Here is a 24,629-nt window from a genome sequence, read left to right as displayed (position 1 = left end):
AGATAGATAGATAGATAGATAGATAGATAGATAGATTATATAGCATTATATATTAATTTTCAACTTTCAACTAAAGTTTCATCCACATTGTTTCATCTAGGTAGAGTGCTGTTGTGGATCAACCCTGAAAACCACAGGTAAGTCACCTCGTTTTTCTACTTTATTGCTGAAGTGTGTCTTTTTTATGTTAAAATGTTGTCATTTTATGCAGTGACACTGGCTCAACCAATGGCGTGAGTTTGGGGCAGGGCTACTTGTTTGCTCAAACTAGGTCTGTGTACGAAAATTTGCTGCCCTGTTAGGTTATCGAGTTGTGACGGTATGATGTCTCTTTGTATGCAAGCTGGCGGTTAGCATTGCACTGGTTCCCTCCACAAAAACCCAATGGGATTGTCCATAGGCTTTTGGATTTTCACAAAAAAAAAACAAGCTCTGTGATCAACAAAAGTTTATGATACTTGTGCGTTTTATCCATCAAGATTATTTTCACAGATGAACACAAATTTCGAAGTCTAAATGCTAGAGGTAGGCTATAAACAAACCACACCACAGTACCAAAACACGTCACCATCACCACGCTCTCGCTAACTAGTTTCAGCTTTTATTTCAAAACATTTTCCCAGAACTTCTGAGTTAGAAGCACAATATAAGTATACAGAGGCTGTAAAAGTGGCTCAGTTTACCTGTTTGGCGTGATGACATCCCTGGCAGCCTTTGTAGTCAATTTAGCCATTTGTTAGCAAGCGACTTTTTAAAGACAGATTAAAAAATATATATATATATATTTTATGTCGTAGAATAAAACATGAAAGTGTGTTGAGCTTGTGTTCACCACAGACCTTATTTGAGCAACCAGAAGTGCCAAAATGCTAACTCGTTTAACGTTTTGGCCTAAAAAAGGGGTGGTATATACCTCTCTATACACTCTTATTTTATGCACAAAGGTATCGTGCAAAATTGGTTTCAGAAAGATTTCCGAGGCAGCATAACAGATTAATGATGTACCGCACAATAGAGTGAGCTTTGGTGAGAACTAAGCTAATATTTAATTACTTCAGTAGTAATATCTTACTATGACATCAAAAGTGTAAAATGTTGGTCAAAAAAATAAATGTATTTTACACACAAACTGATACATCTCTGCTGCCTTCAAAAATCTATCAGATGAAGGTTCAAGGTAACATTGGATTCGGGCATCCTCCGAAGACAGCATTTTAAAGCTGTGGATGCAGAAATGTCACAATTCACCTAAAACTTGGGTATGACATGTGCAGTATGTAGATCGTACGATGATGACATCTATTGAATCATAGAGGAAGATGAAAGCTAGTATAGAATAATAAAATATCAGCATGAGTTAGAGGTACACAAATGGAGCGAGATGAATCGCACTTTGGCATTTGTGTTTTTTATGTGAGGAGAATATGGACACGGTCAATCATGAGGGAAAAGAGGCCAACTTGGCATCCCAATTTTGCAAATGGAGCTTGAGGAAATAGTTTTAAGTTTTGGCGCTGTCACGTTGATCAATACGGCAGTTCATGTTGCATTGTTATTGGCTAGTCGGTGGATGTAGGTCAAAGCAGCAAACACACTGCGAGATGATCATGCTAAATTGATAACACTTTAAGAAAATTATCCCAGGCTATCTTTAGTCGCAGGACCGTGACAAAGGCCGTCTTTGAACCTCTCTCAATGCATGATGACCACCGTTTAGGAGTCAAAAGCACAGAAACCACCACGATTGGTCATCTTTCATCTGGGACAGCCCAAAATGGTACAATGTGTGTCAGGTATAAATCTGATCTTGATCAGAAACACTCCCGGTTTGTCCACATCAGCATCCCTCAGTCTGTTTCTGGTTTACATAAATGGTTTGTTTAACCGGCTGCTCTTCGAGAGCTCAGTAAGCACTCATTCTGTGGTCCGATTCATTTGTGCAGAGTCAATTCCCTGTGGAAGATCTAGGAGGAGCTGTTTGTTGGGCTGGAGGAACTGCCCTGTGGCGGCTCTTTGAGAGGTTAAGCTGGAGATTGTCATTGCCCAAGGTGAACTGGCTTTCAGCGGTAACCGGGTGGAAACTAGAAAGACGAGTTCAGGTCAGTTATAAATTATAACAGCTCCATGCGGCATCACAGAAAAAAAACAATTAATAATAGAAAATATTCTCTCTAATTGCTGGACTTTAATTAATGAGCCCTAACCTTTGGAGGGAGGGAAATTATTCATGTATCCAGTCGAAAATATGAATATGCAAATACCGGTTTCACCCCTGGAGGACAGCACACAATGACAAACCAATGTCTATATTTTCATATTTTCGTTTGTTTTATTCATCCTCCCCTAGACACGCACGCGGAACCGTATGAAAAGCCATTATTGAAAACAGCCACAGGTGGTGATGGCTAATGCACAACTTCCCCACCAATCCCAACGATTCGTTGCCTTTTGCTTTTTTTCCTCCACATCTATAAGATGTAATTAAATCAGCTTTGCATAAAAAATAGCTTCCCTGCGTGAGACGAGGTTGAAGTTAAAACGTGACCCTTTCTGGCCCGAGAGGACGTACGTAGTAATGAACAAACTATCTGACACGAATACATCCACCGACACCGACGCTTCTGCAAACACGTACTCGCTGTTTACTAATTCATTTGCGGGAAGAAAAAATCTCTCTTTACTCTCTGGCTGCGGAGTTAAATACTCGGCCTTGAGAAATCAGACCATCAGCCTCTGAGCTACAGCAGCTGCAACTAAATTAGTATGCCATTAGCATGTTTTATTTCTTTAGGTGAGGAATTACATTTGAATATTAATTTGACTGCATGTTTAAAGGCAGTGCTTACCGGATCTCCATAAATTAGCTTTAATATGTGGATTAGCCCCTTAGCATCATACGCCAGTGCAAGGCAAGAGACAAGACTAGCGTCTGAAGTGAGTGTGTGTGTGTTTTTCTTTCTCGGATCGCCACGAGCGGGACGTCGGGATCATGACCCGTCAGGCCTCGCACCCTAAAGCCGTGTGTGATCGTAACATAACACGGTCTGTGTAGCTGTTATGTCACTGATAAAGCAACAATATTCAAAGCACTGCTTTGGCTGGAATACTGTCACAGCTTCAACATGTTTTTACATACTGCTAAAGCATTTATACACATGCAATAATAAAATAATAAAAATGTATAATGAATGAATTATTATTTAAAAATATTACAAGTTATGTGATTTAATTAAATATGCTTAATGTTTTTGTTTAAAATGTTTTTATTTTATTCCACCCTTATTTTAGATGCTAATATAGTTTTTATTAATATTTTAATATTTTGTTTAAGTTTTAGTAATTCTGTTGTTGTTTTTTTGTACATGTCTATAGGTTTTATACATTTTTATTTTAGTTAAATGAGAAATAATTTAGGCAATTAGCGGAAATATATAAAGCTAATTTTTGTTACGTTTTTTATGTATCTCAGTTTTAGTTAACTGTTACAAATGTGGTTTATTTACTTAATTTTTTTCATTGTATTTTGTGTGGTGACTGCAAGCTGATCATGTTTTGATTTATTCTTTTGCTGAACACAAAAGAACATCTTTTGAAAGTCTGCGGCCCCAAAACAACATTTAAACATTTTTCAAAACATCATCTTTTGTGCTCCAAAAGGGAGGAAGAAAGTCACAGTTTTGAAATGACATGAGACGTACCTATAAATGATGTAATATCCCTTTAAGAATTTAAATTGATTGAAAGAAATGTAAACAAATAATTAAAAACGAGTAAAGTAAAATAAACTGAACATTTAACAAGGCAAGAAAAATTCTTAATTATTTTGTTGTGCAGACAACTCTTGAATATGGTGATCAAAGCGATGGTGAGCAGCTCAAAAATTAATTTGATGATTTATCTGATAAACTGGAAAAATGTGGAACAAGGATTGTTTTTTTTAAAAAGTCTGTCTTTTATTTTTCTAAACTTGTCATGTACATTTATCCTCTAAAGACACACATACACCTGACACATCTGTGAAAAAGCGCATCATTTCACACAGTTTTCAGCGTCATTTGTGTTGAGATAAACTTCTTTAAGAGATCAGACACTATATCCATAAGCAGTGCATCTGCTGGATTGTGTTCAAACATTCAATGGTGAACATATTAGCAATGTATTGCATATTAGAAACCGCTAAACCGGAAGTTTCCATGTTTTATGGGGACTTTCCATAGGCATAATGGTTTTTATTCTGTATAAACTGTATATTTGATCCCCCTGCACTGCCCTTACCCCTAAATAACAGGAAACATTCTGCATTTTTACATTTTCAAAAATCATCACTTAGTATGATTTATAAGATGTTTTCCTCATGGAGACCAAAAAATGTCCCCACAAGGATTTCGGATCTTGCCAATGAAACGGAGGGTTTACCAGGCGACACACACGCACACACACACACACACAAACACACACACACACACACACACACACACATACACACACACACCTATAAAAAACACACATTTGTGGCATTATCCCTCCCTATAACTTTCTATTCACTATATGTTCGTGTTGTTCTCCTTATGCACTTACATACAGACATTTGATGCAGTTTCCACTCATGACCGGGAACAAAAAAACACACTTGCCGAACTCCGTTGCTGCTCCGGAAAAACAAACGGCATCGACTGTTTCCTTAGCGCTGGGTTATTTGGGAATCTGAACAAGGTTATCTTTCCCTCACAACCAGAAACACATTTCTTTAGAGACATTGTTGATGTTGTCTAAAAACAAAGCGCTCCTGTAACTCAAAGGAAGCTCACTGATGTGCGCGCTCGTGCTCTCACTGTGGTTGATTTGCGCATGCGCTCATCCGGGAGAAATGCCCATACAAGGAATTTGAGACATTTTGACGTCATACAGAGCCATACTCCAAAAACTTGTTCGAATCCTTTTTTTTTCAGAGTATCTTGTTCGAATCCAAACACTTGTCAATGTTTTGCATGAGCATCCAACTCTTTAATAGTGTGAATAAGTCAGAATGCATGAAATAGCATTAGATCCCCCTTTAAGTTTTATCCATATGTGTCTGCGTTAATACATTTTGTTTGCTGCCTAAATTTATACTGTGCTTCTCATGTCTCTAGCAATAGCAAGTATCTAATCGAAGCAAGCGGTTTTGACAAGTTCCACTCCAACTTCCGTTTTTTTTTTTACTCCGTCTTTACATAATCATGGCGCCCATCAGCATGCTGGAAACTACAACCTGAGGGGATCACTGCGGTCAAGGGATGAGACAACAAGTGGTAATAGCTTAAAAGGGAGGTATAATTGGTTATAAAGAAAACAGCAAAGGAAAGAAGGAGATGAAGAGCGGCAGACGGCAGTAGAGGGAGAGCTGAACTAAGAGATAGGAGATATGTCTGGATGAGTGTGTTAGAACCGAGGCCTGGGGCCATTCTGAGAGCGAGAACCATAACCTGCCTAAGGGAAGAGGGTCTAGCCTCTGCTAACACAGGTGAGCACATGCAGTTTTAATACAGCTGTTGTAAACATCATTATACACCCTTAGCACAGGCTTCAGATGTATTTACAAGGCGCTAAATATCTCCATCATTCATGAGGCCTTAAGAACGGCTCATGATATTGACAGTTTGTGTGACTATAGCTGTGGTAACTTGTGAAATCTGTATTTATTGAGCAACATGCATTTGCTGCTGATTGCAGTTTTAGTTTCCAGCATGCAAATGTGTAACAGTATGGAAAGACTGATGGGATAGTTCACTGGAAGATTTTGTCATCATTTATTCACCCTCAGGTTGTTCTTATTTTGTGTTCAGCAGGAGAAAGAAACTCATACCGGTTTGGAACAACTTGAAGCTGTGTAAATGACAAATTTTCTGTTTTTTTGTGAACAGCACTTTTAATAGCCTAGAAATCTAGACGCACCCTAGCGACAGCAAATTTAATCTGCCCGCAAGTGTCGTCTAGGAACTCTCAATACCCTTCTGAGCTGTGTTCCTCACAATCTGGACGGGCCAATCTTTGACTGCGACTGGAAGACTTGGAGTTAAGCTTTTCTCTGAGAAAAGAACAAAGAACGGCACTGAAGTCATTCTTAAAATGGGAAGATGTGTTCGGAGTTTAGCCGACCGGATACGGCGAAAGTTTAATCTGTCAGCGAGCTCTGCTTCACCTTCGTTGCTCCGGTTGGTGTAGCGCTATCCTAACGCGTGCAGAGGGAGTTTGAAAGACAACCGTTTATCCGCCCCTCGGATTGAGCTGTCAATGGTGAGTTTACAGACCAAACATCTTGATGTGGGTCTGGCTTGTCAGGCTACCCTTTTAATGCACTTGGCTCATGTTTTTTAAAACAGGAAGTTTAGTTGGAACATGTTGAAGATTATTTTTACCTTGCCATATTGCATATGGCAAAGCTTTCCTGCAGCTCAAACATCCTAAGAAGAGCATGCTAGCAACACCAAGAAAATGATGTTCGATTCCCAGGGAATCTGCTTTTAGTTTTCAGCATGCAAATGTGTAAAATGATGTAAAGACTGATAGTTATGCTCCTCTACGTATGTTTCCCTCTTTAATGTTTTTTTTTTTTTTTTAAACACCAAGCAACAGGTTAAATTACCAGAAAGTGCATCATGTCGTTTTGCATAAAAGTTTGTCAAATGCATTAATGTAAAAGTGATGTGCAGTTGCATAAATGCACACATTTTCATTGTGAATGACTGTACTGTTTGTTTTGCTAAGTGACAAATGAAAAACTACATTTCCCATCATTCCCTGTTTCAGCACAAGAATAAGGTTGCTTTCGATGTGCAGGAGATTTAAAGGAGTTCTCATTTGTGTTTTATTGAAATATCAACATTGCCTGGGAAGGCTTTGAAAATGATATTGAAGAGAGTAAAACAGACACAAATGAATCAGCTGCTGACATATATTTTGGCGAGAAAAGATTGAGTTTATTGAGATATCCGACTTTTGATTGCACATCTTGATAAATTTAAGCTTTCGTTTTTACATTTTCGGTTTTAAGTTTAGTTTAGGTTTTATTAATTTTATGCTTAATTTATTTTAATTACATCTATTGCCTTAATTTATTATTATTTTAGTTTTACCGAATGAAAAATTATTTCACACAGTTGCCATTTAGCCAACATTTCTATTTTTCTAATAGGTTTTTTATTCTTCTTTATATATTTTTTTTTTCAACTTTGTCAATTACCAAAAATAGTTCAGATAACAATACCAACTCTGCTCGCCAAGTGCTCTCTATTGAATTTCATTGCTGTGTAAGAGAAACATTCACACTATGAAATGTGTTATATGACATGGTTATGTGGCTCATAAATGCATGTTTCTCCACAGGATGAGCTCTGGGGCTTTGGTTTGTGCTGTGGTTGAGCTGGTAAACCACGAGGTGAGCAGATCCTAACCCCTGACATGCATGAGAGACGCTTGTTTATCTGCCGATTCTTCTGAGAGACTTAAGTGAGCGTTGTTTGAGAAACGTGCTGGATTGGGACCTGAAGTATAGGTTGTTTTTACCAGATAAACAGAGGCTGATTTTAAGCATATTTTTGACTGTCGATTACAGAGATCCTTAATACTGATAGACAATCCAACTGTAAAGTGTCTCTATGAGGAAATCTAAGGTCTTATAAAGGCATAAAGAGATCTTTTAATTCACATCTTGATATTTATTTCAGATTTTAGAAAACTGGCTCTGAAATCTGCCTTACACCACAATGCTCGTTTGCTTTACAGGAAAACTCAGGCACAAACGTACTGTAGAGGGGGAAAAATTGATTTTTGCAGTAAATCCAGTAAAGCTTTTATAGACACCAGGCCCAGAAAACGATCGTGTGCGCATCTTGACGTCATCGACTGATGAAATATGCCTCTACAGAATAATAAGCATGTATAATTCAGTAGCCCCGCCCACCGACTCATCGGATCATGCTAGCCAGCAGCAATAAAGATGCTGAAGAATATAGCAAGATATTGCACTATTCTTGGTTGTGGAAAAACACAGTCGCTGCACAAGCTTCCTTTGGATCCTAATATTAGCAATGTGTGGTTGAACATTATTTTTAATGAAGTTCCAGCTGACACGGTGAAGAAATGTTGTTCACTTAATTTCACCGTGGGATCGTTTGTAAACAAATCTCACAATACTGTTTCTTCTATATTGGATCCGACAGGAGGAATGGTGCAACACACTTATGTGAGTAAAACGTGTTTTTTATATGTAATAGTACAGATTGTTTGGCTTATGTGTACGTGTTTAACAGAACATACCTTTAGCACGCTGGTCTCAGACGCGTATAGGCCAGGTCTCACAAACCCAACGTCCCGGGCAGGCCGATGAATCTCATTAGATTCCTTTCTGTTGTTCTCTCTCTCTTAACTTGACATTTGAAGGGCACGCTTGTGCACATGTATGTGTGTGCATGCGGTTCACGGTTATATCGAACGATCATGCGGGCTATGTAATACTAAAACAATAGTCCAATCAATCGTGGGTGGATGAGAAATAAATCATTGTGTTTGTTTGATTAAGACCTACTTGAATCCTTCCGGTTGCAGCTTTCAAAACAATCCCTCTCTCATGTGAACTGAACTGACATAGATATGAGCTGAAGCTCATTAAATATGCAAATCTTATCCAATCCTAGCCGTGGGCGTTTACTTCCAGGTCTCCAGTGCGGCATGCCCATCAAAACCCAGCCTCAAAACCAGTGTAGAAAATAGCCTATTACTTATTAGTTATGATGTTTTTGAATTTCAGACAACCTCAGACAACAGTATAAAACATTTAAAAAGCCAGTTCATGATACCTTTAACACATAAGTGGCTTTTACATTTTCAAACCCTTGAATTTTTTTAATGGCTAATGTCATGTTTTACTGTTTAAGCCACTGAAAAGCTGTCCAATGGCACCATTTGTTTATATGTGCAACAGAACTGATGCCTTAAAGCTACACTGTGATATTTTCCCCCATCTAGCGGTGTAAAGGTAGCCTAGAAATCTAGACGCACCCTAGCGGCAGCAAATTTAATCTGCCCGCAAATGTCGTCTAGCAACTCTCAATACCCTTCTGAGCTGTATTCGCCTAACTCTTGCCGGACCAATCACATCGTGTATAGAGTCGATGGGCGGGGCCATAATGATGACGGCCGAGTTGCGTTTGCGTGCTTCTAGTAAACAAAGAAACTGGCGAACGGCGGTCTTTCGAATCAGCTTTGACCGCAACTCTGGAAGACTTGGAGTTGAGCTTTTCTCTGAGAAAAGAACAAAGAGCGGCACTGAAGTCATTCTTAAAAAGGGAAGATGTGTTCGGAGTTTTGCCGACCGGATACGGCAAATGTTTGATCTGTCAATGAGCTCTGCTTCACCGTCGTTGCTCTGGTTGGTTGTAGCACTATCCTATCGCGTGCAGAGGGAGTTTGAAAGGCAACCGTTTATCCGCCCCTCGGATTGAGCTGTCAATGGTGAGTTTCCAGACCAAACATCTTGATGTGGGTCTGGCTTGTCAGGCTAGTGTAAAGGTATATGACCATCCAGTGAATATTAGTTTCATTTCCTCTCAATTCTGATTTCGTTTTAACTCCTACGGCGGCCGATTTAGACCAAGATTAACATGGCAATCCCCCTCTTCACATTCGACGCAGTGCCATCGAGGGTTAAAACGTGAAAGGCGAAGCTTGAATTTACGGGTATGTCCCTCTTTGGCTAATGTACTTTCAAGATGGAGGGGCAACATGGCGACCGGCATTCGAACCCCTCATCCGTGTGTATTTTCAATGGTATATTATAAACTTACGAGAATACTTTATTACTTGAAAGAAGTAAATATACATTAATGAGCACATATATTTTTAAAAGAACTAAGTGTTTTTAGCTAAGAATAAACCAAAAAAGTTACACAGTGTAGCTTTAAATTATGCAACTTTTTGAGGTGTGGTGTGATTTTAAAGGTGCTGTATGTATGTCTATATGACTTTACTAAAGCATAACCATACCACAATATGTCTGCAGATATTTAGGAAACATGCTGAGTTTGAAAACTTGTTTCTCTAGAACAATGCTACAGCCAGTTACTCTACTTTGAAATGTGCGTTCTGTGTTGAAATGTCTGTTTTTGCTTTGGTTTGTTTGATAACATATGTTGCCAATTTACCCAATAGTATTGCGACACCACAGGTTTCCAGTTGGCGGTAAACACAGCATATTGCTGCCATGGAAGCCAGCAAACTAACTGGGTCAGAGATCGCAGATTTTCCCCAACCTTAAAAGCCCTGGCATCCATGTTAAAAAATCTCTATGAATGGAAGCACATTAAAATGTGGATAAATCAACTCAACAGTGTGTAAGTTTCCTCGCCTTCCATTGTCAATTGCACTCGTTCCTGTTCCGTTTCCTCAAACTGGCAATCTGCGTGAGCGTGGAGTCTGAGGAGGAGGTGACGGGGCAAACAATATTTTGAACTTGGACTGCAGTAACCATTTTAACCACTAGATCTCATTCTTACATACAGCACCTTTAAGTGATCCGATTTATGAGATTCAGAGACGAGATTTTAAAATGATTACCTACATTCAGTGCGAATTTCAATGTAATGATTAAGTTTGTGAAAGATGTAAGCAGCTACACATTTAATATTTGACAACTGTTTTACCGTTTCACGATTTTGAATTGAAAATATGCCATAAGATACATTGAAAAAAAAAAAAAAAAAAAAAAAAAAAAAATATATATATATATATATATATATATATATATATATATATATATATATATAATTTTATTATTATATTAGCAACTACAAAAGTCTTTTTTGTAAAAAACAAAAAACAAAAAAATAACACCATTCCTATTTATTTTTCTTAATTTCCTTAAATCCTTTTTAATTCTTTGATTTCTAAAAAATAAACCAATAAATAATAATAGAAGTATTTAAATAGTAATAGCATGTATATTAATAATGATGATAATTTTAAACAATTGTCAATATTTATATATAACAATAATGATGCTAAAGATGGTGATAAGTTATGTTCTGCTTATATTTGTTTTATTGCTGTTACTATTACTGCTGTTTTTTGTTGTTGTTTTTTTTACCACTACTGTTATTATTATCATTATTATTATTAATATTATCTATTATTGCTATTACTATTGCACAACTGATCACCATCTTTAGCATCATTATTTTTATATATAAATATTGACTTTTATATATGTATGTGTATGTCTATATATATATATATATATATATATATATATATATATATATATATATATATATATATATATATATATATATATATATATATACATGCTATTACTATTTAAATACTTCTACTATTATTTGTCAGTTCTGCTTATTTTTGTTTTATTGCTGTTACTATTACTATTACTTTTTTTTGTGTTCTGTGTTTACTCTGTTGTAAGTTTTGCACTTCTAATAAAAAAATAAATAAAATAAACCAATAAGACCAATAGCCCCCTAACACACACACACACACACACACACACACACACACACACACACACACACACACACACACACACACACACACACACACACACACACACACACACACACACACACACACACACACAATAAACTTGGTTACGGCCTTGCTTTGAGGGACTTGGCAACCTTTCAGGTCCAGGCCAAGCAAAACTCACATTTTCCTCCAAAAATTAAAAAAATGTAATGCATTTTTAAGCACTAGATAAAGCGTGAGATATTAGACATTCAGATGCTGCAAATGTGGAGTCAAGGTCTGAACCCTCCCTCGACAGACGCTCGCTCTGCATATGCCATTATCATAATGAGCACACACGCATAATTCATAGTTTCTTTAACTTTAATTAACACAACCACAAATAATAATATGAATAATAAATATCTGGTTTAAATGGATATCCTGATGTGGAGCTGCATTTTTTTTTTTGCTCTGACTTTTTAGGTTTTTTCAGGAATTGTTTGCCTCTTTTTGGTCATCCAAAATGCTCCCTCACACACCTTTATGTGCTATATTGCACTGTTCTCTACTGCATCTAAGATTTATTCTCACATGTATCTTTAATTCTTCCATCAGAGCGGAGTGCTGTTGGAGTTGAGAGGGAGGCAGGCGGCTCAAAGCAGACGTGTCAAACCAAAGTAACAACCTTAAAAAACGATTTCTCATCAAATTAGGCTGCAGTCCCGTGTCCCACGGTACCTCAAATAAAAAGCAACCATCAATTATGGATATGGCCCTCCTTCCTGACTGGAGTTTTATATATAAGTGTGTGTGTGTGTGTGTGTGTGTGTGTGTGTGTGTGTGTGTGTGTGTGTGTAGCATTTAGAGTCTCTCGCTCATATTAGCTGCAGCTCCTCCCAGGTGTGCTGCTGAACATTTAATGACGTCCTCAGGGCAAAACACTTAAGGGTTAACCAGTCCGCAACAGCCCAGAAACACACTCACACTCACACACTCAAACTCCCTTAGACACAAATTGACCCCTCTAGCTTCCTTGGGTCAGTTTTCCCTGGAATGGATATCGGTAGGCGTTTCAGCAGATTCTTTTCAACCACAGTCTCCATAACTGAGGCCTTCATGGATAAATCAGGAAGGAGATTTTCAGATACCGCTGTTTATTCGGATCATATTCATAGCTGGTGATCCACGTAAATCTGCATTAGCTAGATACCTTATTAAGTCAATTTTCTCTCCCTCTTGTTTCAATAAACTGGATAAATAATAAATATAATCAATCATATTATATGTTTGTTTCCTTTACAACATGACACAGTCATGTCATTTCTAAAATGTAAATAAGTGTATGTGTTTTCTTTCCTTAAAACAAATTACCAGTACATTATTTTTTTATAAATTGATTTATAATTTTAAGTTAAAGTTACAAATTGAAGTTTAAAAGGTTTTTTGTCTTCAAAATCACACTTTCTATTCTGTTTTCTCTTTCCAGTCTTGTAAAATCCTTTTAACAAACAAAAGGCAGTTCCTATATGATGACATCCTACAGGAAGTGACATCGTTATGGAGGGGAATTGACCGCAGCGCAAATATCAGTGAGTTATGGCGGTGGATTTGATTAATTCTGGGATATTTTTGGTGTTACTCTTGCTTGCAATAGTGTTTGCAAACACAAACAAAATTTCTAAAGATGGTTGAAAAATCAAGATGATTCAGTTGACATGTAAATATGAGCAAAAACTATTCTGAAAGTCAAAACTATTTCTGGACATTTTGTCATAAGGTTTTAAAATTACGTTTATTTGGATAGGGAGAATAGATTTTAATAATGATTTTATATAGTGTTTTTATGTGTTTTTGAGTAAAGGCTTTTGTGGCTACTCATCCCATGCATTTAATATATTAAGAACAAGTTAGACATGTTGAAAAAGGCTTAATGTGTTAATTAAAAGTTTGATTTGGATTTTATTCTGTTTACTCAGTTTAGCTAGGTTTCTGCTACACAATATATTTAGACGAAACATTTGTTTAAATTGGGCAAAATTAACTGTGAAAAGTTCCTCAAATGTCAGTATATTAGCTGAACCAAATAAGTTCCAAAACTGGTCATTTAAGCTCGTCACTAGCCGGGGTTACTCAGCCGGGTGAAGCATTACAGTAGCTGATTAGACGCTGATTCTCTTAGACATAAACAGACCGTACAAGCTGATCTTAGCCTCTGTCGGGCATTTTTCAACCTTCACCAGTTTTCAGGTTTTTATAAACATCTGCATCAGAAGTCCCATGAGGACAGGGACATCCAGGAAAGACCAGAACACACACATTCACACACACATTCTGCTTGGCGTGGCCGCCCCCCTTTCCATGCTTTCTTCCGCCTGAGTTTCCATAGCAGCATGCAACGGCCAATCAGATGGCAGGGCCGTAGTGCAGACTGGCAGATTTGAGCGCCTGACGCTGACACGGCCCGTCACCGTGGAAACCCCCCCAGGCACTGTAGCGGGGGGTGGGGGGTGGTGTTGTCTGGGTGAGCTGGATGCTAAATGGCCTGCTGTCTGTCAGAGCGTACCCATCATCCTTTGCACGAGTTCAGTGTTTTTAGTGTCACGGTGAGCATTTGAGTGACATTTCACATAGTGAACAATATTTCTGTAAGTAGTTCTGAATCATTCTGTAAATGTGTAGAAGTCTGTCTGAGAAAAGTCCATCTCATCGTGTGTGTTTGATGAAATCTTAGGGAACCCGTCATGATTCTGTCTAGCTCATGTTTCACCCCAGAAAATACAAAGCAATTCTGAATAATTAGCTTATTTTAAGGACCATTACGGTTAATATTTTCATGAGAGCTAGTATTTTGGAGTGTAATACAGTAAACAAAACAATATGATTATAGCCTAATGACAATCATCATAAAAATAATGGGAATTATGAAATAATACAAATAAATTCGAAACATTTTTAAATTATGGAATTAGGAATTTGGTAATTAAAATAGGAAGCCTATTTAATTTCTGGAGACATTAAAGCAACACTGCGATATTTTCCCCCATCTAGCGGTGTAAAGGTATATGACCATCCAGTAAATATTAGTTTAAGTTCCTCTCAATTCCGATTTCGTTTTCCTACGGTGGCCGATTTAGTCCAAGATTAACATGGCTTCCAGTTTGACCTTGTCCATGAGTGCCATCGAGTTTTAAAATGCGAAAGGCGAAGCTTGAATTTACGGGTATGTCCCTCTTTGGCTAATGTACTTTCAAGATGGAGGGGCAACATGGCGACCGGCATTCGAACCCCTCACCCGTATGTATTTTCAATGGCATATTATAAACTTACGAGTACTTTATTACTTGAAAGAAGTAAATATACATTAATGAGCATATATTTTTGAAAGAACTAAGTGTTTTTAGCTAAGAATAAACTAAAAAAGTTACACATTGTAGCTTTAAAGGTGCACTATGCAACTTTTCGTCCACTGGAGGGCGCCTATTCTAAACGGCTCGCGAGAACCGGGACTTTTATTATGACGGGACGGGACACAGTCGCCGGGCTCGCGCACTTCCGCTATTTCCGGTCAGGTAAAGCAGCTATTTTTATCATATCAGATACATTTAAGGGGCCATGGGCTTCGGCCATCCGTCCGCTCTCTTCCCTGAACTGAAATGAAGTAGTGGGCTGTAATTTCCACACGATTGACATCAGGTTTATGTATGCCAGGTTGGCTGGTGGTTATGTTGCCCGCATACCGCCTCCCATGGCAGAGACTGGTATTACGATACCTGTCGGGCCGGGGCTAGTAATGCTACTGCTAATTAAGGTTGATATCCCTGCAGCACTATAACTTGACATTTTTTAAATGACATCATCGCCCTTATTTCTTCTCATTCTTTTGATGCGTGTAGATCATTTTTTGGATATTTTTACCTCAATTTTTACACATGGCACCTTTAAGCTTATTTACTTTCTAGATTTGTATTACTATTATGAAAAACAAAACAAAACTCATTACTGTAATTTTGAAGTATGTGCACACATACGTGTGTATGTATGAGTGTGTGAGTGTATATATCAATCAGTCAATGTTTATTTATAGAGCACAATTAAACACAACCAAGGTTGACCAAAGTGGTGTACAAGGTATAAAAGAAAACAAAGTAAAACAAGAAAATAAAGAACATGTGTGTGTATGTTGTCCACACAGCTATGGAAACAAAAAAAACGTATTATCAAATATTTGAACACACAAAAAAACTATCTTTGTTAAATTTTAAATGCTGACTTAAACGGGGGAAAAATGTTAGAGTTTACTGAAACAATCACTGAGAAAAATGATGGAACCAACCGCCAGAAGGAGAAAAAGTTATTCTATGCAGTCTACATTGGCCAACCATTAGCATTCGCAATCGTAAGATATTCTTATCAGATAATATCTTAAGAATATCTCTTCCTCTACACACATTTTATGATCTCATCCATATACCTACGCCCCAGTTCACACACTTCAATCCTCTGATAACCCGTCTGTTGTTGATCCCACGGCACAAACTAGCATGGTTTGGTGGAAAGGCATTTCATATCTCTGGAAATCCCCAACACATCCACGACCTCTCATCATTATATGATTTCAAAACCCACCTTAAAACATCTTTCGCTTCTTGTTTCTCTGATCCCTAACTTCATGATCTGTCATGTTATGTATGCTATGTTATCTCCGCTCAGGTTGTCTCTTTGCCTGCTGTCGTGTTGACTTGTTATAATCTTTTAAAGCATCCTTGGGTTTGCAGAAAGGCGCTATATAAAATAAACGTGTTATTTGTATTATTGTTAAATATCCAGATGCATTGAAGTGATGAGTATTTGGAGTCAAAATGTGCGTAATTGTCTTAAAAATAATAATCATACGGGTCCTAAAAACAGGCTTACGAAAAAATTTATTTCTTACTTTTTTATTTCGATTTTTGGGTGAAATGTGACCTAGATATGGTTTTGTGAGATTCACAGGACTAGATACATGTATATATGAGAGTGTGTGTATGGTGGGGGGGGTCTTGGAGATGTCAATAATGTCAGTTTTTCAGTTGATCGAGGCATCGTTCCTTTTTACTGGTTCTGTTTATACACTGCGCTCATCTCTGCCAGGATCACTCTCAGCTCATCCCTGACTCTCTGTCATTCCCTATACATCTCATCAGCTCTATACATTCACTCTATATCTGTCTGCAGAGCTCAGCTCGCCTGCATTAATTCAACTCGGCTTCATTAAACCTGACCACTGGAGAATAAGAGTCGTTCTGTTTCTGGCCCTGAACCGCAGTGTGCGCGAGTGTGTCCCTCCATTTGAGTGTGTGAGGAAGACCGAATTAGTGTTTGCATTTATGTGAGGATTGAGAAAATAATTCATGTGGATACAGTAGGAATGTGTGCTTGAGTGTGTGTGTGTTTGGCTCTTGGCAGCTCATTACAGCTCAGCAAGTAATTGGCCAGACAGGTTGCCCCAAGGAACCCTGGGAACAGAGCTGGGGGGCAGGAAATGAGCAGTGACCGCAGCAGACCACTCTAACACAGAGTGTGTGTGTGTGCGTGTGCGGGAGTGTCATGACCGCACTGTTAATCGTACGGTTAGCGTTCACTAACCCGAGTGCAGCCGCCGCAGTGACCACTAACAGACCTGTCTGACAGATCTATGCATATGCGCACACACTTTTGCTAGAAATCAATTTTGCACTGATGTTCAGTAGGCTAGGGGCGTAACAGCACTCAAAAATTATCATTCGGTAAGTACCTCGGTTTTGAATTCATGGTTCGGTGTGTTTTCGCTACAGCAGGGGGAAAACGCAATATAAAATTGGCTTTTTTCTTCTTAATTAAACAGTGCTTTACTGAACAAATTGTCTTTAAATAAAAAATCTGTCAATACTGATGTAATCGGCTGCAAAACGCTCTTCGGTCTGCAGTTTGTGGTTCTGTTGTAAATGGGGAAAGAGATTTGAAGCGCTTCCACTTTTGGATCCAAAATATTTTAGCGAAATGTACACTGTAAAAAATATTGCATTGGTTGACAACTATTTGCATCAGACTACTAAGTATTTTAAACTCAACTTAACTTAACATGCACCCTTTAAAGGGATAGTTCACCCAAAAAAATGAAAATAGCCCCTGATTTACTCAACCTTAAGACAGGTGTATGACATTCTTCTTTCAGATGAATACAAATAGAGTTATAATAAAAACTGTCCTGGCTTATCCAAGCTTTATAATGCCAGTGAATGGCAGCCCAAAATTATAAAAGATCATCCATCCATTATAAAAGTGCTCCTAATAAAGGCCTTCTGAAGCAAAGCGATGGGTTTGTGTAAGAAAATTATCCATATTTAAAATTTTATAAAGTAAAATATCTAGCTTCCGGCGAATCACTTTCCGTATTCAACTCGTGGAAAAAGCGTAACTGGCGTGACGATGACGTTGGACGTAAGCATTTTGAACTGCACTTTCTGCATGAGTTTAATAGATAGGAAGCTAGATATTTTACTTTACTAAAGTTTTAAATATGGATATTTTTCTTTCACAAACCCATCGCTTCGCCTCAGAAGAACTTTCTTAACCTTCATTTTGAGTGAGTGCTTCCATTTCAGCAGCAAAACTAAACAATCCATGACTTTCCAAACAAGGAAGTGAATAAAGACAAGATTACAACAAGATGTGAACAGGGCATCACCGCACGCCAAAAGCAAGAAACGCTGTTATAAAATTTTACCCTTAAATATGAAATATGAGAAAAATTGCTAATTTATTTACAAAACTGTGTACAAAATGATACTGTGTATAATTTAGAATGAGTGCACTTTGTCTGTTGGTCGTGCACGCGTGCATAGGTCTGTGAAGTTTAACTCTTGTTGTCAGAATGATCCTTTACAAAATGGAAATACTTTTAGATAGGTTAAGAACACAATCATAAGATTGAAAATATGGTACAAAAGCCATCACTGGGGTGGTACCTTTTCAAAAGATACACTTTTGTTCCTTAGAAGGACTAATATGAGCATTTGAGGTACCAATGTGCACCCTCTAGGTACAAAAGTGTACCTTTTGAAAAGGTACCGCCCCAGTGATGGCTTTTGTACCTTTTTTCTGAGAGTGTTGGTTTGTGCCATTTACCCACAGCAGCTCACCATGTACTACTCTAGGCTATTTTTCAGATATACACGGGGGCTGCGTCTGAAATCGCATACTCTCTTGAGAAGGTACATATTTTGAATAAGTAATTACTTCATGGCCGCTAAAAATGAATGTTATATACAGTATGAAAGTGTTCAGGATAAATGTCATCCGGACGTACTAAATTCGTCATGTTATCATTATCATGTGACCAGCGTCACTTCGCATCACTTTACATTCATTCACAAATCCTCTCCCGGGGTGTCAATCGTACACTCTAAAAAAACACTGGGTTAAAAACAACCCAAGGTAAATATTGGACAGAACACTGGGTTAATTTCACCCAGCAAACTGAGTTATTTAACACATCGCCAATAGCTTGTTTAACAAACATTAGAAGTCAAAAATTTACCTTAAAAATGTTCATGCGACACTCGTTTAGGTGACTCACATTGCACCCCTGTATAATTAAGACACAGAACAATAATGAATTTATAGATAAAATGCACAAACGAGAACAGCATGCACCAATTTAACAGATCTACATCCGCTCTCTCCTGAAAAAGTCGCAATCGCAAAAAACCCTGCGATTAAATAATAAAATCCAATGGGTTATGTCTGACCCAGAATCACAAAAACTACTCAAACACTGGATTTCGCTTTCACACTTATCTGCCCTGTTTAGTAAGTCTGGCCCTTATATCTTTAGTGTGTAGAGCATTATTGTAAGGCACAGTATGTTGAATGCACTTGTTAAACTCCTCTTCTCATCAAATAGCTTGAGGGTCATTCATACTGACATCGATTTGCAGCGACAAAACCACCGGAAGTCATTGGTTTTCAAAGAGTCGATGATTTGAGGTGACGCGAGCGACAGCAACTGTTAGAGGTACAGCGAAGATAAGCTAACTGTAGTTTAAGCAAATAAATGTTGATGAGATTTGGCAACTGCAAATGAGACTTCACATGATCTGAAGCAGGATACCGCAGTTGAGTTGGAACCAGTAATTCGGAAACCTCCTACAATTGAATCGCTGTCCAATAGCTTTTCTTCAAGGAGATATATTTTGATTTGTCTCGCCTTTACTGAGTCTTCTTGATTGTGGTGTTATGTTTTATTAAAGACAGTTTGTTTTTTTGGAAAAAGGCTTTAACTGCAACACAATGCTAGTGTAAATGCATCAGTGTTTCCACAAAAATATGAAGCAGCAGAACTTTTTCAACATTGATAACAGGCAAATCGTCATATTGCAATGATTTGTGAAGGATAAAGTGACACTAAAGACTGGAGTAATGATGATGATGATAAATTCAGCTTTGATCATAGGATGACCCCAAACTTTTAAAGTTGTGTATCTTTGAGGGAATCTTATAATGACATTTCTGGGTCATATAGAGCACCAAAAAAATCTAATGAAAACATTAAGTTACATTTTTAATCAAAAAAATGAGGTCTATTTATTGGACCATTAGGATTTTTTGCACTATGATATTATTTTCATGGCAATTAAATTCTCATATATTATATGCAAATCTCTCATTCTCATTCTGTAATACAGTATGGAGACAATTACATTAAAAATCTGCATAATTTGAAGGCAGTATGATGAATATGTACAATTGTATTTATGCAAATTAAATAATACATCTTTTTTCATTACATTAATGAAAATTAGATTTTTTTCCTCCACATTAAAGGGTTTAGTTCACACAAAAATGAATCATGAATCAAAATCATTAATTACTAATTAATGACCCTCATGCCATTGCAAACCTGTGAGACCTTCGTTCATTTTCAGAACATAAATTAAAATAATACATTATTTTGTTTGTTTTTTTATTCCAATAATGGTTTATGATTTTGGTCTGAATCATGAGAATCAGTTTTCATGTTTTCACCCTTTGGCCCAGTTTAGCATTCTGACATAATTTGAAGTGTAGTTTATTATTTCTTATTTATTTATTTTATTTTTGGCAAGTGTTCTTTAAATATATCAGTTCTTGTTAATGTTGAGAATGCCTCATATGTTTAGTTTTCGTGCCTTGTTTGCTTCAGCAGGTGGTCTGAAACGACAGCACTAATAATGCATTGACTGGCATGTAAAGCTTCAGTTATATGTGTAAATAAATATCCAGATGGAGAAATGCCTGCTCAAGCATCTGAGAGTTCACGAAAACTATCAGAGTTCAACTGCAAATTTAGTTGTTTTCTTTCTTGCTTTGAAATCAGTTTAAAGTGCTCTGAAACGCCTTCAGGCGTGTGATATGAAGGTCAGGGAGGTGTAGAACTCAAAAACTTAACAATAAACCAATGTCAGCTCTTTAGAAAATGTTAAGAAGAGTCTTTGGTTTATTGCAGGTCATTATTAAACCGCTTCTAATTAGCTGGCCTGTTTATGTCTCGCGTTGAATCGGAGAGTGACGTGTGAAGTTATGTGTCGGTGAGAATGAGATGATAGCGGCGCTGAGAGACCGCGGAGGGTGACGGCTTCACATTTAATGAAGTTGAACGGCTCTCGCCCCGGGTCATTTGACTGGGTCATTGTGCTCGTATGTTAATGTGGTTAATTAATGGGAGTGTGAGAGGAGCTGCTCTCCTGTGTGTGTATGTGTGTGGGATATATATCCTGGGGCAATGAGGTCGAGCTGTAGTTTTGGGAATGACTGGTGGTGAGTAGTTAAACTCAGGAAGAGTCTTGGCTTAAATTAATGCATTCTGTGAGCATGTGTGTGTCCTTTTCCACTGGTAATGAGAGTTCCAGTTTTTCAACATTATTAGAATTCAATCCTTGTAGTTTATTGGTCAGAAAAAAGAATAGCCTTTTTTTAAAGAATACATAAGTATTTAATTTTATTTTAATTAAAAATATCTATATTTCTTAAATATATTTCATAATTATTTTTTTATGTTGAATCCTTAGTTTATTTGCAAAAATGTATTTATATATATTTTAAAGAGTGCTTTATAATATTTTATAACAAATACAACACTTTTTAAATTATGTTTTAATGTATGTTTTAGTTTATTTTTAAAATATCTATATGTATATATTTTTTAAATATTTAAGGCTTTTAGTTTATTTTTTTATTTTATTTAATCCTTAGTTTATTGGTCAGACAAAATAATATGTAAAAAAAAAACCTTTTCAAGTACAACTTTTTGTTTAAATGTTTTATTAGTTTTGTATATATTTTTTGAAATATCTATATTTTAGAAAATATATATTTAAGGCTTTTAATTTTATTTAATCCATAGTTTATTTGCCAGTCAAAATAATATTTTTTATAAACTATATACATTTATAAGTTATATTATATTTAAATTACATTTATCTATATTTTTTAAATATTTTTAATGCAATTAATTTTGTTTTGATTCTATTGAATTTTATTGAAATAATTTATTGGCCAGTCAAAATAATATATATATATATATATATATATATATATATATATATATATATATATATATATATATATATATATACATATATACATATATATATATATATATATATATATATATATATATATATATATATATATATATACATTTTTAGTAAAACCATTTTAAATTATTTTAAATGTTTGTGTTTAATTAATTTTTTATAAATATATATTTTTAAATATTTATAGAAATATTTTAATACACATTTTATTTACATTTTTGAATTCATAGTTGTTGTTTTTTTTTTTATTGTATAGTTTGATTTTTAAAAGAATACTTAAACACTTGTATTTATATTTATTTATTAGATTATTATTAGTTTTAGATTTTGTTTCCCTGTGCCATCCATAGGTCAGCAAAACAGCAAAACAATCTCAGGCCAATGGTTGAGCCAAGGTTGCGGTGTCGGGCTATTAGGACAGCCTCTGCATATTACCCTGGGATAGAGTTTAACAGCAAAAAATGACACATTTCAGCAATAAAGGAAGCAGGTATGTGAGGTATACTTACACATGTATACATTTACCATATACTGCTAATTCATCACAATTCGGATGCAGCCCCAAACACACACACACACACACACACACACACACACACAACCCGTCTTGAGTCTGCTAATACTGGTAAGTGCTGTACAAAAATCCACTTTCCATGTGTCCACCCAGATGCTTCAGGCAGAATTCCTGTGCATGTGTGTGTGGGAGACAGATGTAGAGTGACAGGTTGGGTAGATTGGCCCATGAGCAGTAGTCGCCTGTGGCACTGACATCACACACACACATACAACACGCTCACCCTGACTGTGGGCGATTGTGTGTGTCGAGTGGGAGGATTCGCCACCACACTAAAAAACCACATAATGAAGCCTGACACTGCTGCCGGGGTGGGGGCGGAGTCTGAGTCTCGTGTGGACACGCCCACTGCTGTACTGTTGGCTGAGAGGGCGGGGCTTCACTTAGACCAGCCCATTGACACACTGTATCTCATAACTATAGCAGTGGTGTCATAGGCCTTGCTTATGAGAACCCCATGAACTATCATTTGAGATCCATTTTACACCTGTATTCTTCTGGTTTTCTGAGTGAACTGCTAAAAGTTGATTTTGATTTAATGTTACAAATGCTCACTATTTCTTTCTTTGAAATAAGGTGCACTGATGAATAATTCCCAATACATCCTGGAACATGTATGAAGAAAGTAATGATGATTCAGTTTGAATTTCAGCTTTGCTTGTGCTACAAGCATGACTGATGCCTCAAATTGTGCAGTTTGTTGTGGATGGTAAATTATATTAAGTTAAAAAATATTAAGTTGTTTTCAGTTGGTAGAGGATAAAACAAGTGAAAATATACCATATATACCATAGACTTAGTGGTCTTAGGTGAGACCAGAGGCACATTCAGAGACTTTAAGTAACAACCCAGAACACTATAGCTACTGAATAGCAACATACTACAGCATAAAACATGCAGCATACCTGCATAAGGTCTGGCAAAACAATCAGAACATATCTGCAACCATATAACACCATACTGTATAACACTGAAAAAACACATAAAGCTGAAGCCACATTAGCAGCTACATGGTTTCATTCTGACGACCACTTAGAACACCCTTGCAAGCACATAGAAAATACAAAATTACACTCAGAACACCTTAGTCACTGCATAGCAACACCCTGGCAACAAAGCAGAACACATTTGCAACCATATACCACCATACTGTATAACACTGAAAACACATAGAACTGCATAGATAGACCCTGGCAACCACTCAGAACATCATTGCAACCATAAAGCTACATACCACTGAAAACACATTAGCAACGGCATAGCAACACCTTGGCAACACATAGCAATATACAAAATAACTCTCAGAACACCTTAGCCACTGCATAACAACACCCTGGCAACCCATCAGAACATCTTTGCAACTACATAACATATAGCTAATGTGTTTTCGGCTATTGCAACTATATAGCTGAAAGCAAATGCACCTGGAACATGCCTGGCAACCCATCAGAACACCTTTGCAACCATATATCACCATACTATTTAACACTGAAAACACCTTAGCTACTGCATAGCAACACCCTGGCAACCCATCAGAACATCTTTGCAACTACATAACATATAGCTAATGTGTTTTCGGCTATTGCAACTATATAGCTGAAAGCAAATGCACCTGGAACATGCCTGGCAACCAAGCAGAACACCTTTGCAACCATATACCACCATACTATTTAACACTGAAAACGCCTTAGCTACTGCATAGCAACACCCTGGCAACCAAGCAGAACACCTTTGCAACCATATATCACCATACTATTTAACACTGAAAACACCTTAGCTACTGCATAGCAACACCCTGGCAACCCATCAGAACACCTTTGCAACCATATATCACCATACTATTTAACATTGAAAACACCTTAGCTACTACATAGCAACACCCTGGCAACCCATCAGAACACCTTTACAACTGAAAACACCTTAGCTACTGCATAGCAACACCCTGGCAACCCATCAGAACACCT

General features: G+C 37.0%; 1 protein-coding gene across 3 annotated transcripts in view; it reads left to right on the top strand.

The window, feature by feature from the left end:
• Positions 1 to 24,629, top strand: part of tfap2d (transcription factor AP-2 delta (activating enhancer binding protein 2 delta)) — a 119,314-nt gene that overhangs the window by 5,669 nt on the left and 89,016 nt on the right. The window contains exons 4-7 of one of the 3 annotated variants that reach the window (XM_067418147.1): positions 101 to 137; positions 1,944 to 2,099; positions 12,983 to 13,085; positions 22,442 to 22,581. The gene's annotated coding sequence lies outside the window, so the exon portion shown is untranslated. Of the gene's footprint in view, positions 1 to 100; positions 138 to 1,943; positions 2,100 to 12,111; positions 12,174 to 12,982; positions 13,086 to 22,441; positions 22,582 to 24,629 lie in introns of all 3 variants that reach the window. The other 2 variants (XM_067418145.1, XM_067418146.1) reach the window with 2 other exon arrangements.

This window comes from Pseudorasbora parva, chromosome 15, assembly GCF_024679245.1.
Source record: "Pseudorasbora parva isolate DD20220531a chromosome 15, ASM2467924v1, whole genome shotgun sequence".
Taxonomy (NCBI): Eukaryota; Metazoa; Chordata; class Actinopteri; order Cypriniformes; family Gobionidae; genus Pseudorasbora; species Pseudorasbora parva.
This window is presented reverse-complemented; position numbering and strand designations above follow the sequence as displayed.